This window comes from Anser anser (genome assembly GCF_964211835.1).
Source record: "Anser anser genome assembly, chromosome: 6".
Lineage (NCBI taxonomy): Eukaryota > Metazoa > Chordata > Aves > Anseriformes > Anatidae > Anser > Anser anser.
In genome coordinates this window covers 4,525,649-4,540,586 of record NC_139726.1, presented here as the reverse complement: position 1 = coordinate 4,540,586, position 14,938 = coordinate 4,525,649, and the positions used below count along the sequence as shown (strand labels likewise).

At 39.6% G+C, this 14,938-nt stretch overlaps 1 protein-coding gene across 5 annotated transcripts in view; it reads left to right on the top strand.

Moving 5' to 3' along the window:
* Positions 1–14,938, top strand: part of ARHGAP15 (Rho GTPase activating protein 15) — a 332,393-nt gene that overhangs the window by 255,162 nt on the left and 62,293 nt on the right. The window lies entirely within an intron of this gene.

The following is a 14,938-nucleotide window of genomic DNA, read 5'->3' as shown; positions in this document are numbered from 1 at the left end:
TTTTCATTTATGGAGGGGTAACAAAAGCTGTGCTGCTCTTCTATGGAGTATGTCAGCGAATTCATTCGTGTGGAAGAAGCAGTGTGGGACAGTTTGTGGTAAAAACTCTTTGCTCTTTCCACTTAGCAAGAAGAGGTAGTTGTAGAAAAAAAAAATATATATATATATATATATAAATATATATATATTGAGCAGGTCAAAGATAAAATATTGGATATTTGGAGGCATTCACTTAGCAGATTTCACCACCTACTACTTCTACTGTAGAAAAGCTGGTAAAACAAACAAAAATGGTTAAAAACCTTGGAGATGGTGTGTTTTAGCATCGCTGTACTGGAATATGTTTCGGAGGACACAACCACCCGATTACAGGAGATAAGGAAGGGCACTCTATGTGTTCTCAGAGCCATCCCCTTGTGGTGCTGTGCACAGCAGGGGTTTGGGCAGCGCCACGGCCCCATCCGTGCAAACCCTGCTGGGGCGCGCTGCTCACCTCATCCACGTCTCGTTTCTGCCTGTTACCAAAGGCACGCAGGCTTTTTTCCTTGTTCCTGTTTCTAACTTTATCACTGCTGGGTCCCAACGTGAAATGCCTCCTGCATTCCTCGGAGGAGCACCGTCAGTGCGGTGCGCAGCCCTCGCAGCCGTCCAGCTGCAGCGCCGCTCGCTCGTGCCTCCTCCTGCAGGTGTAGCAGCTTAAAAGCCAATATCTCGCCTCGCGTTGGCAATCTTTTCACATTTCTTCCTGCGCTAAGCTGTCTCCGAGCCCCATTGTTTCCATGATGATATCCAGAACTATGAAATCAGCTGTAGCGGTCGCAGGGCCCGACGCGAATTACCCCCGAGTCAATAGAAAACAGAATATTGCTTATTGATTTGGTCTAGCCCGTTGTGTAGTCAATGGAGAACAAACTAATACAAATAAAACGAATCAATTGGAAGCTGGCTGCGGGCCCCAGTGAGTCATATGAAGTAGGTTTCTGATATCCTTTATCATCACGCACAGCCAGCGAAACAAGAGTGCTACTGTCTTCTGCTGGCGCAGAGACTTACCTCGGGCTATTCTGAAAAAATGCTTTTTTCTTATTTTTAGACCTGAATCAGCCCATGCTAGCAAATGTATTCTTGTGAATACAGATACCACTTTGTTGCAATGCCCATGGGAAGGCGGTAGTGTAACCTGTTTGGATGCAGCTGCAGACCACCTGTAGAGAAAGTCAAATTAGGGAGAGACCCCACTGTTCTTTGCATTAATGCTTTTTGTGCTGCGGCTCGCCTCCCCGTGCCCTCCCCCCCCACCCCCCCCACCCCGACGTAGCTTTCCCAACCGGGGAGAGAGAGAGAGCACGTTGTAAGACCTTCTGTCCCTTTAAGGCATGTTGTGATTGAAAGAAGATTTGAAAGACTGTAAAAACTCCCCCGTCACCAATGAGTGATGGCCTGCAAAGAGTCCCAGCGCTGGTGGGGTGATTGTTCCTCCTGGTCTTCTCGCAGGTTTGGGGTCCTTGCGTTTGGGGGGTTTTGTTTTGCTCCATCCCTTGCGCTTAAATACATATTCAAATCTCCCTCGAGTAATCTGCATTTTAGAGGAATCTTCTAAGTTTTGAGTGAAAAAGTGCTTGTGGAGAGCTAAAGCCCTAACTTAGTGCTGTTGCTCCATTGTTTTGGAATAAAAGACCGGGCAAACAAAAGAAAATGGAACAACCCAAAGTCGAATGCCTGCATACCCTGCATATCCACATGAAAACGGGTGTGATCTCACTGATCCTAATTAATGGTGCAGGAATGTCCTTGCACACAAGTATGAGTTCAAAACAGATTGGTAGTTAGGCACATGAACCAACCGTTTTGGGGAGTTTATGGGTCCCTGGTACGAAAAATTAGTTCTGTTATCTCAGTTGCAACTGCTTAATGCTCCTGGTGTTTGTAGCTTCTCAGTAAATCAAGCCTTTTTTGTTGTTTACCAGGTAGTATTTTGTTGCATAATGATGCAACGTTCTACCTTATGTCACATAAAATCTGTCTGCACCGAAAATTCCAGGGAAATTCTTCTCTCCACCCCATGTCTTCACAGCCGAATCCAACTGCTTTACTAATCGTTGACGTACTAGTTAACACAGGCACAATTTGTAGATGGAGGCAATGTCATAAAGCGTTCCCTCATTTTAAATTCCTTCCTCTCGGTGGTATCAATGTTCACAGCAAAGACACTGATGATACTGAATTTAATTGGTATTTATGCGTAGGGTCATGTGTGCTCTCCAAGAAGTTTCTGTGTAACTTTTCCCTAATTGAAATTAGATTGAAGTGTTGCTGTGTACACTGCGACTTAATGGTGACAACGTTGAGCCAGCTTCGAAGCTCAGATGCATGGCACGCATCCCAAGAAATCTGCTATGATGCTCCCACATACATCTATGCATATTTTTATGGTACAAGAGACATAAGGTGTGGAAAAGGAGCAGTCTCTTTAAGGGGGATGTGGCAACCCTATCTGCCAGTCATCTTGCCTCTGCTGTTCTATTCCTTTTGCAGCCATTCTGCCTTTCTCGTATCCATAACGTCTTTACATACATGTCTAATGTCTGTGCAGCAATTACAGTCCATAGGAAGGTGAGAGGCTGAAAGACCAATGGACCAGTAATACTGGATACAGTAACACAATGGTCCGGTGGTCCATTGGTTTTTCAGCCTTTCACCTTCCTATGGATTTTAATAGGACCAGTAGTACTGGTCCATTGTGGAAATGCTTTCTGACCAGTTTGGGGATGGGTTGCCGGCGGATGAATGGCCATCGTATCACCTAGATAACACAATACACAACCAACATGGTCTGTGAACCATTTTGGGAACCAGCCTGGAGCTACCAGCTGCTGTGTGGTGCAAGGACGTAGCACTGCCATTGGTTATAGGGCAGCCTCACCGTGAAATACCTGCAGCACTGCCTTTCCACTTTTCTCCTCTGCAGTGCACAAGCAGCCCAAGTAAAGCCAACTTCTCCCTGCTAGAAGTGTTGTGACTGGGAGCTGGATTTATAGCGGCTCATAGAATTGCAGTGTGTAATAACCAACGTCCTTGAACGTTTTTCATACGCTTCTAAGTGACTCTTTAAAAAGCATTGGTTCTCCTTGTAAAAAGCATTAAACTTTTTAAGGAAGAAGTAGTAGTCTACGCTAGTAATCATCATGGTGCTTTAAATACTAGTGGATAATTAGTGACATGAATAAATTAAGTACATTTCAGGTATAATAGCGAAGTTGAGGAAAATCGCCAAATATTAGCAAGGCTCCAAAATCCAACTACTTTGCGTTGCATGCTGTTTTAATGACTGCGATTTTAAAATGTGCATAATTCCAAAGAGATCACATGTTTCACATAATAAAAATTACTGTGACATAAAATATATATTTTCTTAAAAAGTACTTGTAATATCAAAAGGACTGTGAAGTATTAGCCATTTAATACAAATTTATCTTTTCTTGCAGATGATTACATTTTCATTTTAATTGCTCACATTTCCCGTTCTGATCTCAATGTTTTATAGTAGGCAAGACATGCCACAAAGAAGAAAAAAAAAAAGATTTTATTTGTTAGTTAACAGTCTTCAGAAGTCCTAATTTGGCCAATGTGTTCTGCTGCAAAGTCTTGGAATGCTGTCTTGCAGTTTCAAAAGTGATCTTATTTGGCTTCCCAGAAACTATTATGCCTGGAGGATGCCATGAGAACAAGGGCTGCCTTGTTAACAAGTAGAAAACTCTCAAAAACAAGATAGGATCCTGATATAAATCATAATTTACATGCACAGAGCTATGTTCACAACCACAGTAATGTAATTCATTTACATCTAGTTATTACTTATCTCCACCCAAACTACTAAGTTCAGGAATGCAGCTGCCTTGTGCCTTGTGACTCGTGGGGGTTAGGGAAGAATGACATCACCGAATTTAAGCACATTACCATGCTGACATAGTGGCACCTTGTTTTCCCTTCCGTGGATAGAGCGAGGATTGTGTGCTACCCCCCATTCTTCCAAAGAATACCTTTTCTCCCCTTTCAAGCAGCTGCTATATGAAGGGTTGCAAATGTCACTTCAACTAATGATGAATGATGCTTGACCCCTGGACCTGTTACTATGAATTTTATGCAATGCTAAATTAATATGAAAGATCTCTGCTAGAAGACTTCAGCTATTATGCATGCAGCATAAATGATATGTTAAACAATCCAAATTTTTTTCTCATAACCATGGTAAAATGCAGAGCTGCTTTAACGTTTTGATGTGTATTTCCACTTAAGATTAGTATCTTTTAGTTCTAAAAATATTTTTGGTAAGCAAATCAGTTTGCGAAAAACATTGTCAAAAGGGCAACTGGCCCACATGTCTTTGTTGTTCGCGTTTGAATATAATTAATTATGTAAAGCAATAGTTAGTGGGAGCTTAACAATTAGTAGAATCTGTCAAATAGTCACACGGAAATTACTAACTAATTGAACTACTGGTCTTTTATTGTTGCAGGAAGCAGTACAGAGTGTCATTCTTTTATCTGGGAACTTTGTTATTATCACACATCGCATTTTTTGAGCAATATATGCTTCCTCACAGACTAATACATAAATAACCCTCCCGGTAATGTCACAGTGTGCAACAGTGTTTGAAATAAAAACACCTGTTTTAATTAGTATTCAGATTTGCGTGGTTAAAAAATGATAATCCTCTTGCAGCTATATGACATTTTTAAAGCTTTGAATTTCCATCTGTATCTTATATTATGATGTTTCAGGATTGTCGCGAGTTAATTATGTTAACTTCGGAAACATTGCTTGCATTTAGAATGAAAAACTTCAGCTTGAATAGCCAGGAAAGCAGATGCTATCTTTCTTGTCAACTGCTTTGTTGTGTGTTGCCTTGAAACTTTTTATAAGATGCTGTATCCAAAAGGAAGTATAAATCTCCATTTATTTGAAATGCTGCCCTAATCTAATCAATATTTTAATATATTTCTTGTGGGAGGGACCTGCACAAAGTCTCAAAGTCATGAAAATCTCTTAATATTATTTAAAGTTGTCATGTTATTAGAAGTCCTTTCAGAAGACTAATTTGAAAGACAGAAAAACTCTATGCATTTTAAAGGTTTAAAATTGCTTGGAAGAATACATTTTCTTTCATGAAATAGACATGCCTGTAATTTTAGGTGGAATAAAAAGAATCAGGAATGTTAGAATGAGAACGCATATCAAGATAAACCCTGCAAAAGGGAAGGAGAGGCACAAATGAGAAGTTAATGCATCGAATCTGCATCAGGTCCTATCACAGCACAAGTGCAAATGCGAAGCATGGCTGTGTGCGGAGAAAGAGAAAAAGGTGTGATGCCAGAAATGGCTCCGGGGGTACACGAGGGGCCACGGGGGGCGGATGTGGGAAAGGGATGGCATCGTGGCACTGACTCACCAGGTTTCATTACACCCCTTCTCCTCCAGAGGGGAATTACCAGCGTTGCCAAGAGTGCCTTCATGTGCCCAGGGCACTGATGCATCTTCTGGGTGAAGCTCTATCTGCGCACATGGTATCGCACGTGGCGTGATGGAAAGGGGGATGGATTTATGTTTTTAAGTCCTCACTGGCCTTGAGATTGCAACCTTTTGGTTAAAAAGACCCACGCGAGAATACCCTAGAGTTGGGGGAGCCAAAGACTAAACCGAGTCTGTGTATGTAGCTTTTAATTCCACCCGTGCTGCAATTGCATGTGTTCCATGAGCAGCTTTGAGCATAAACTTAGCGCTTTCATGTTTAAATGTGTAACATTTATCTAATGAAAGCTGTTTTCATTGTTGTAAAAATTTCACTATTTGTAAGCAGAAGCCTAGATGCACAGCCTGACCTAGCCTGGATCAGGACACGTTTTAGCATCAGATCCTCAGATGGCGTGGCTGCAGAGGGGACATAGCTCTGGACACATTGATGGATTTGTATCAAAAAAGTGCACTTCCTGAGAACCATCCCCATTCAGGGTGATTCTCAAACTGCATTAAAAATATTTGAAAATTCATGTTATTATTAGCACTATTATTATCAAGGGACATTTCGTTAACATTTGAAAGTCCTTCAGTGCACTTGAAGATATATTTGTTTTACCAACTTATATAATCCCCTCCTGTTTAAAGTTTTGTTTTAAACACATACAATTATCATCTCATATGCCCTGATTCAGTAAGCACTTAGAAGCATTCCTATCTTTAACAGCATAGCTAGTCCTGCTAATATCCAGGGAATGGAATTAGAGCTTCAGATATTAGCAAAAAGTAATGCAAATGTGAATTAAGCAACATGGTTTTGAAGTAAGTTGACTGAGGATTTTTTTTATTTCTTAGACTGACTGGAAAAGTTTAACAAAAAAAAATCAAAGCAAACATTACTGATATTAATAATTATTAAAAAAGTATATAAAGTTGAATATTTTAGGCTGGTAGCTAGAAGGAATTAGGCACTGAGATAACCTTCCAGTTAGCACAGTGAGGAAAAATCCAAGCAGCTCTTAGAGCCATCGCCAGTGTAGGCAGCAGTGTGGTACCTGCAGTGCCAAGCCACCATGTCCGATAGCCCAGGAAGCCCCAGTATACCCACAAGTGTGATACTTGCGTTTCTCTCCATAAATATATTTCATGGTCCTGATCATAGAACGGTGTTGTTTTGATGGTTTGGTTTGGTTTGGTTTGGTTTGGTTTGATTTTCCTTACAGTCTTAAGCTGTATTTGGTACTGGAAATCTTTAGCATTTACCAGTTAAATAAATTTATTATTATATGTATATCTAATATGGACATCTAGAATAAGAATAGTATTGCTGTTTAGCATGTAACTCATTAACTAAAAGAGACGAAGTTGCCTGTATTGTAGAATTGGACCATTTGCAAGCTAATGCATCATTTGGGTGTATCAAGTTTATATTTCATACCTAGTGTAACTTTTCCATACAGACAAACCTAAGTCTAACTACTGAAAGCTCTTACTGCCTTACCTCTCTGCTGCAGCCTACATGAAATGACAGTGATATCCTCTGTCCTGTATGGTGTCACACATCATGTAGTTGATAGCTAATTGTCATTTTAGGTAACACTTTCAGCCAAAATTTCATGAATTAAACCAAGGAATATGGAGCATAAATTATTCTTATGACCCAAGCACAAGCCTGGGTTCTCTGGCTTATGTTTTTCAAGACAAATCATTTTAATCAAGAAAATAAGCAATGTTTAAAAGGCAAGGTGCGAGTACTAAAGTGCTAGTTTGAAAGTACTTAACAAAACTCTCCTTTCTTTTTGAATAACTTGAATAAAGTGTCTAAATGACCTCTTCCTAACCAGAAGAGAATATAGAGAAGAAATTAAGCTTTATTGGTAAATTAAAGCCCAAATCCCATGGTTGATGGGAGATATGGTCCGTTTGAAATAGTTACAGTTTCAGACTTTCTCTTCTACAATCAGCGGGTGGAGACCAACATAATCCAATTAATTGTAATTCCCTTTTGTGGCACTGGTACAGTGGTGAATGATATAGTAAGTCCATTGAAGTCTTATCTCTGGTCAGATAATCCAAATGGATTCATATTATGAAACAGTCCTTTATAAAAGTTCTGATGAACAGAAGTGTTTTGACTTTAGTGAACCAAAAGATAAATTCTATACAAAATAAAATGTTTTGTCCTTGACATTTACAGAGCTGCTATATACCTGATTGCTTGTAAGAGTACTTCTTTCAACTGGCTTATTTCAAAGAGCCCTTTCATTTAAAAAAAAAATATATATATATTATTACTATTATAATCCAGAATTTGTTCTCTGGACCTACTATGAACCGGTGTTTCAGAACAGCTGTTTATATGTACAAGTAACCTTTATTCTTGTAAACAGTCCCATTGAAATGACTGTGATTACTAATGTAAGAAATATATGGGCACTTTGAGAATCAAGTTTGTATTTCCATTTTTCTAAGAAAACAATAAACTAATAATTCATCAATAATCCTTATAACTGCAAACATATATGTATAAGTTTCTTTTTAGCATTGCAAGTGGACTAGGGGAATTGCTTGACTTTAGCTCAAGCTTTGATCTATTTACATTTGGAAGTCATTTACATAAAGGAAGTCGTAATGATCTTTATTGTTTTGTTAATTTTTTCCTTTGATTGTTGAAACTCACTGAAATAAGGCACCAGCTTATTGTTATTGGGGTCAGTCCCAATAATATATTTGGCTATGTGCAGAAAGCAAGGGTTGGGTGGTATGCTTGTTTTTTGAACTGTTTTTGTACAGACCCTTTCATTGTAACAGTCACTGGAGACAGGGCTGATTTAATGGATCAGTAGTCTGATCCAGTGCTACGTATTTTGTATTTCCCGTTTCCTTTAAAGTTGTCCATAGTAAACCCACGTTACGGCAGAAGTGTTTTCACTCGCAGCATGTTAAATCTCGTATTTACTAAAAGATACTGAGATACCATTTGTGGGGGACAACACACTAAACCATATATTAATGTCAGATCTTTTCAGTGTCTCAAAAACACTTCTTTTTCTTTTCTTCCTTTAAATTGTTTGGTTGAAATTTAATACAAAGAATTTTTTACCCTTTGGGGTACATTACATATAAAATAATTTATGACCCATGAATCACAAGAAGGCAGTGAATTAGGTTTCAGATAAGTCTGCCAAATATTACAAAACAATGTGTACAGATTTTTGGACTATGAAAAGGCTTTTGACAAGAATGGAAATAGAGGCAGTGTTAGAAACCAAGAAGGGGAAGAACAGAAGAGCTATATGTCAGAATCCTAAAGCACTCTGAGATGGTAGTACAATTAAAAAGATAGGAATATGAACATATTTTTGAAGTATGAAAATGGGACAGAGAATCATTGTCCAATTCCTCTTTGTATTACATCTTAAAATGTAGATTTCTGGAAGCTGATACACACAGTTCTGATAAAAGACCTGAGTGTAAATGGAAAAAAAAAAAGGAAAAAAAAAAAACTCTAGATTGCAGAGGAGCTTACTGGAGAGCAGTTGCTGTTAATAACAGATTTGGGGGTGGTATAGAGATATTTACCTTGACTAATATATGTGTGCAAGTGAAGAAGTGGAAAGCAGAACTCAGAATGGACTTTTGCCTTTGAGTAGTAAAATGTATTATGAAAAGTAGGTTCCTTATCTAAGAAAATATTTGATGTTAGTGCTTTGCAGTCTAGCATGTATGAAACAGAAATGCTAGTGTCCAACTAGAAAATGGAATAAAATCCATTAGCTGATGCAGAGGAATGAGAAAGACGGTAGTCTGGTTGAGGATAATAGAGAAAGAGGGAAGAGCAAACAGAAAGAAAAACAAAATAAAGTGCACTTTGACCACTAGGAAACAAATGAAGTTACCATGCACTAACGAAGTAGAGTTGATTAGAGGACAGAATCTTACCACTGGAAGACATACGTAATTTTCACTCCACATAGCTTATTTAATTTCTGTGAGTTACACAAAGTCTGCCAAGCTCCATCCTCGCACTTGGGCTACATCGGTACTCTGAAGCTGAGAAGCCCCCGCACCACGGGAGGGTGGGAGCAGGGTGGGAACTCCTCCGTGCCTTCCCGGGTGCCTTCCTTTAAACCCACGGAGGTGCCTCAGTAGGTCCGTGACCCAAAGGAAGGATGAATTTGGCCCTGCAGGGTTTGGTCGCTCAGGCTGCGTTCACCTGCTCACTCTCTGGGTTAGTGAGTCACCTCCGAGCAGCTCACCGAGGTTGTGGAATTGCAGACAGGTGGTCTATTTATTCTTAGGGAGCTTTCAGCTGCATTTAGAGAGGAAATATTCTATATTTAAAATCAATCTTTTTCCCATACGGAATAGTTGATTCAGTTAAACTTAATGAATTTTAAAAGTACTTGTAATTATAATCCTATTACAGTAATTATTGCTTCAAATCACAATGATTGAAAATCCTGAGTTAGAACTAATAACGCTGTCATCTAACCCTGTAGCAGGTACTGGCAGTGAATGGTGCACAGGAGTACCGTAGAGATAATACCTGTTTCTGGCCACCAAATGGATTCTCCTCCCAATACCACTGTCGGGTGTGATGCCGGCAGTTGCAAACAGCGTAGAAACTTCCCGACGCGACGGAGTCACTGGCTGGCCACGCTCCTAAACCTTTGAACTGCTCTGCGTGCCTTTGTGGTGTACCCTCGCTGAACGGGACCTTTTCCACAGAAACAATGAGATAGTTCATCCCTCTCGTACGCTGTGGACTTCTGTGGAATTATGCGGGGATGAATATGACCCAGTGTGCCCAAGTACAGAAATCTTTTATTTTTCTGGCGCAGACGGGGATTTAAGTTAGCAGTGCTTGGTTGTTCCAGCATGCCCCAGGTCAGCGAACTGTCATAGCAGAGAACTGGCATAAACAACGCTCTGGATGCACATAGAGATGTTCTGCTTTTTAGCTTAAGTTGCTCAGTAATTTGCGCCTGGGCACCATGGAAATGGGCCCTCCGATAATAAACAAGTGCTTAGGCATCGTAACATCATGGTTTAATTTTCTGCTTAAAGGGCTCTCCGTTTTCCACCACCACAGAAGGAGTCATACATTCAAGTGTTGTTTTGCTGACTATATCCTTGATAATTTGGTAGCGTTGGATGGATTCACCAGAACTGCTCAGAAGCACACTGCATACCGTATTTAGTGATTTGCTTATCTGTCATTTTCTTTGATTTGTTTGAACACTCTTGGGAGCGAAGCACCGCGCTGGCTGCAGGCAGGACAGTGACCTCCCAGACCTAGCAAGGGAGCGAGGAGGAAGAATTGTTTAGCAGGGAGAGAGCTCACAGAAGGCTGGCTGAATGAGGACAGCATTGTTCTGCACGAGCTGAGGCTTCTGCTCTACTATTTAATCCAAGTTCAAGCGAATGTATGCACTTCGGAGTGTGCCTATAAAATGCCATGTCAGGCCAGGATTTACTGGAGGGGGAAGCGAAGCATCATGTGCTGCATTGCCGAGGGGTGAGCTCCTTGTCATATGATGAGCAAGAGCCTTCACCACCCCACAGCAGCCCATCCCTGCCGTGCCTCTGGACATCTCTGCGCTCTATTGCTGCTCTAAATTGAGTGCGATCACTTTGAAAGAAGCTTGTTTGCTCCTATGTGACAACAGTTTGCAAAAGTTTTGAGATCCCATCGTTCCCGAAGGCTGCTATGTCTCTGAACTAGTGATAAGAGAAGTTCTGGCTTGTAAAGTAGAGGTACAGTTATCAAACACACACCTTTCGGTGTATAAATCAGTATTTGTGTGGTCAGTCATGAGAGCAGCCCTCACATGAGGATTTAATGATGAAGTTGGGTGCTGAGGACTGATGCAAGTGAAGCAGTTCTGCTTGAGTCTTTTTCCTTTGCTATTGAGGAGCATGAATAAGCAGAAAAATATTTTTAAGAATATGTCCATTAAAAAAAAAAAAAGAAAGAAAAGAAAAAAGGAAAAAAAAAAAGACATCTTCAACTTGGACAATAAAGAGGAATGACACAGGACAGTTTGTCTTTCCCTGGTGCTATACAAGAGGACTTTTCTTTCCCATCTTCAGCAGCAGGACTCTGTTCTGGAGCTCTCACTAGTAAACTGCTTGTTGGGATGAGTGAGTCCAGCCAGTTTCCCAAGCTTTCAGTCAGCTGGGAATGCATTGTGCACACCCAGCCCTTCTGCAGAGACTTTGATGTGAGAGGAATCGTGTGAATTAGTAAGCAGTGCTGTGTAGGTCTTCCTCTGGGGGAGATCCCAACCAGGATATCCACCGGCCCCTGGGATGGAGACTCCGGTGCTCTGGGATTTCATCTAACGGAGCTGTGGGGCTGGGGCTGGTCCCCAGATGCCAAAAAGCTCTTGCAGGGCACAGCCTCCATAGAAGAGCAGGCTCTGCTAGCTGTGCTTGTGGGAAATCACTTTCCACATGGTTCAGAGCAATCCGTGAGACCACTTGCAGGAAGATGCAATACCCAAAGTGAACCAGGGCTTCTGAACATGGTGCCCTGGGATGTAGTGGCAAGCATGGGCAAACGACAGTGTATGGCTGGGAAAATTCTTGCATAAATTATCTTAAAGGAAAAAGGAATAAATAAATAAAATTCAGCAGTGTTCTCACATGATTGCATTTTGCTTCCAGAGACAAGTCTACAGACAAGGCAGGGTATGTGGTTAGAGAAGCCATATCTACTTTCTTTCAAAACTGAGCTTTCTGTACCGCATAGGTTGGTTTTTGTAATTTCTTTGTTTTGTTTTTAGCTGATCTATCCATAGATTACCTTCTTCCTTTCTGAACAAGGGTAACCTTACAATGCTGTGCATAAACGAGAGGTGAACTCCTGCTTGGTTCTACTGCAGACATTGCAAGTGCCATTAAAAACGTGGACTGCTGAAAAGACTGATTTACTAAGAATAAGAACCCATGCTTCCTTCACAAATGTATTGTACATCGATTTGTATTTTTTCAATAATAACCTTGACAGGTGCCTGCACTATTTTTTTTTCCTTAGTGTGGTCATTATATTTTCATCCTAAGTATTAGCATAAATTTTATGGGATTTTCTGGGCATATTTGTGTCTGTATCTAAGATATATGATATCAACTGGCAGTGATGGTTGAACTAATCAAATACTACTGACAAGTTAAAGCAAATTTTTAGGACTGTGAGATTTTGAGCGTCTTCCCAGATACAGTATGTCCTGACTGAAAGCAGTCCTTGACTGTCAAGTTTAAATATCAGATTTGAGACTTAATCTTTGTGTAAGCAAAACACCCCAATAAGAAATATGTCTGAGTAATGCCAAAAAGTCAGGTCCTTCCCTTAAACCTAGCCCAAAATGCATGTGTGTGTTTGCTTATGGCCCTATTGCCTTGGTATGTGAACAATTCCAACCAGTGGGAACCAAACGAGAGTCTTACACTGAATGGACTTCTATTTTCTTTTCCCTTTTTTTTTTTTTTTTTTTTGACTTGGCATTTGTTCCTCCTAGCAAACATTTTTAAAAACTCTCTTATAGCTAGAGGGAAAATTGACACCCTTTGCTTTCACGATGATACATTCCTAACACGTTTCCTTGAAGAGCTGGAAATGGTGCAAAAATCTGGTAAGATAAGTCTTTGCAAAGCCTTAGAAGTCAAGCATTCCACTTTAGACATTTAAGACAAATGCATGGCAAAAACAAGTTGTGTTTTTTTTTTTTTTAAGGTTTCTACTTAAAGTTCTGTGCCAAAGCTACAGTACTTATACATTTTCTAAATGTGTTTTAAGCAATAAGTTGTACAACATTTTTAGAACATGTGTTAAGCTATTTCTCTAAGAATGAAGCTCTTAACAAAACATAAGCACTCTGCATGAGATCTTAGCAGCAAAGTGCTTAAAAGATAAAGTAAGAATTGGTACCATGGGAAGAACACCAGCTGTAGAGCACACAGGTCCATTATGAGAAGTATGGTAGTGGGTAGGGAGAAAATGATTTAATCAGGAGTAAAACCAATTTTATTATAAGGGCACGCAGGGGGTGTGGCACCATAGTGAGAGGGACATTTCAAAATATCTGACAGATTTCAACAATGTGAAAACCCACCCTGTTCTTTAAAGTGACAGTAAACCCCATCAGGTCTCTCTTTTTGATGCTATTGTTAACAGTTGACTGTTTAAAGCTGGCCTGCTAAGTTGCTGTCGATCTAGTTCAATAGTGTGTGGCAAAATAAAAGGCTAATTGTTGAAATACGATCAATCAAATATGATCTCAGAGTCTAAAGAAGATCCCCTCTGCTAACTCATTTGAGATCAAATCATTACTTTTATGATTGAGGTAATGCAATGGGGGGAAAAAAAAAAAAAGCATGCAAGACAACTAAATAAAATGCACAAGTGTGCCTTTGTTCCAGCTTTGTCTCACGTTACTCCAAGTTAAGGAGTTGGGTCCATTCCTTTATTTGTATACATTTCCCAAATCCAAAAATTTAAAAAGCATTCAATAATATTTATTACATAAAAGTTGAAAGATGTCTGCATTCCAAATAATATTTTCCTGACCAAAAGTAAGCTCTATAGTGAGAAAACTATTGCATTGAAGTACCAGGGATCTGGAGTTGTGGGTGTCCATGTGTCTCCAATAATTTTACCATTTTGTTTAACAACAGTTCACTAAAGAGGCTGCTCTTGAAGCCAACTGAATTGCTAAACATGAAAATTCAGTGACATTTAGTAAAACATTTCAGGATTATGTTGCTTCAAATTAAATTTGTACAGTAGTTTTCATGGTTGGCCCTTGATTTACATTCAGACAGAAATTTTCTAAAAATGAGAGTCACAGCACATGTATAAAAAGCGAATTCCATTTTTGGAGCAGCAGAACTCGAAGAAAGTGTGTGTCATTTTAATTTGGTCTAATAAGGATTTACACTTTCTGAGAGTTTTATATGGATTATGATCTCATTGTTTATTCTGTTCTAATAGTATCACACTTCTAGAATAAAAAAGGAGAAAAATAGAATAATCATCCAATCTTGTTTTATTTTTTATTAGAAACTCTGTTTTAGCATTTAGTTTCTTTTATATTTAAATTCCTTAGCTCAGTCAAGCTTCAAAAGAAAACATTATATTTTTTGTTTGTAAAACAGTTTTGTAAGCACTTGTGGTTTGTCTTTAGTGTGTTATCATTTTTGACAGCTTTGCATAGCCTAGGTAGGCCAACAGGGGTCTGTCTAATATTGTTGCTGGGCAAATCTTCCTCCCGGAGATGAAAACCAAACAAAATATTTTTGAAGCAGTAAGAAGGAATTAATATCCTTTCTCTCACAGTACTCTATTCCTTGCTGACATTACATTCAGGCAAAAAAAGGAGAAAAGCGTTACCCATTATTCCCTTGTACATAGCAAGGCTAA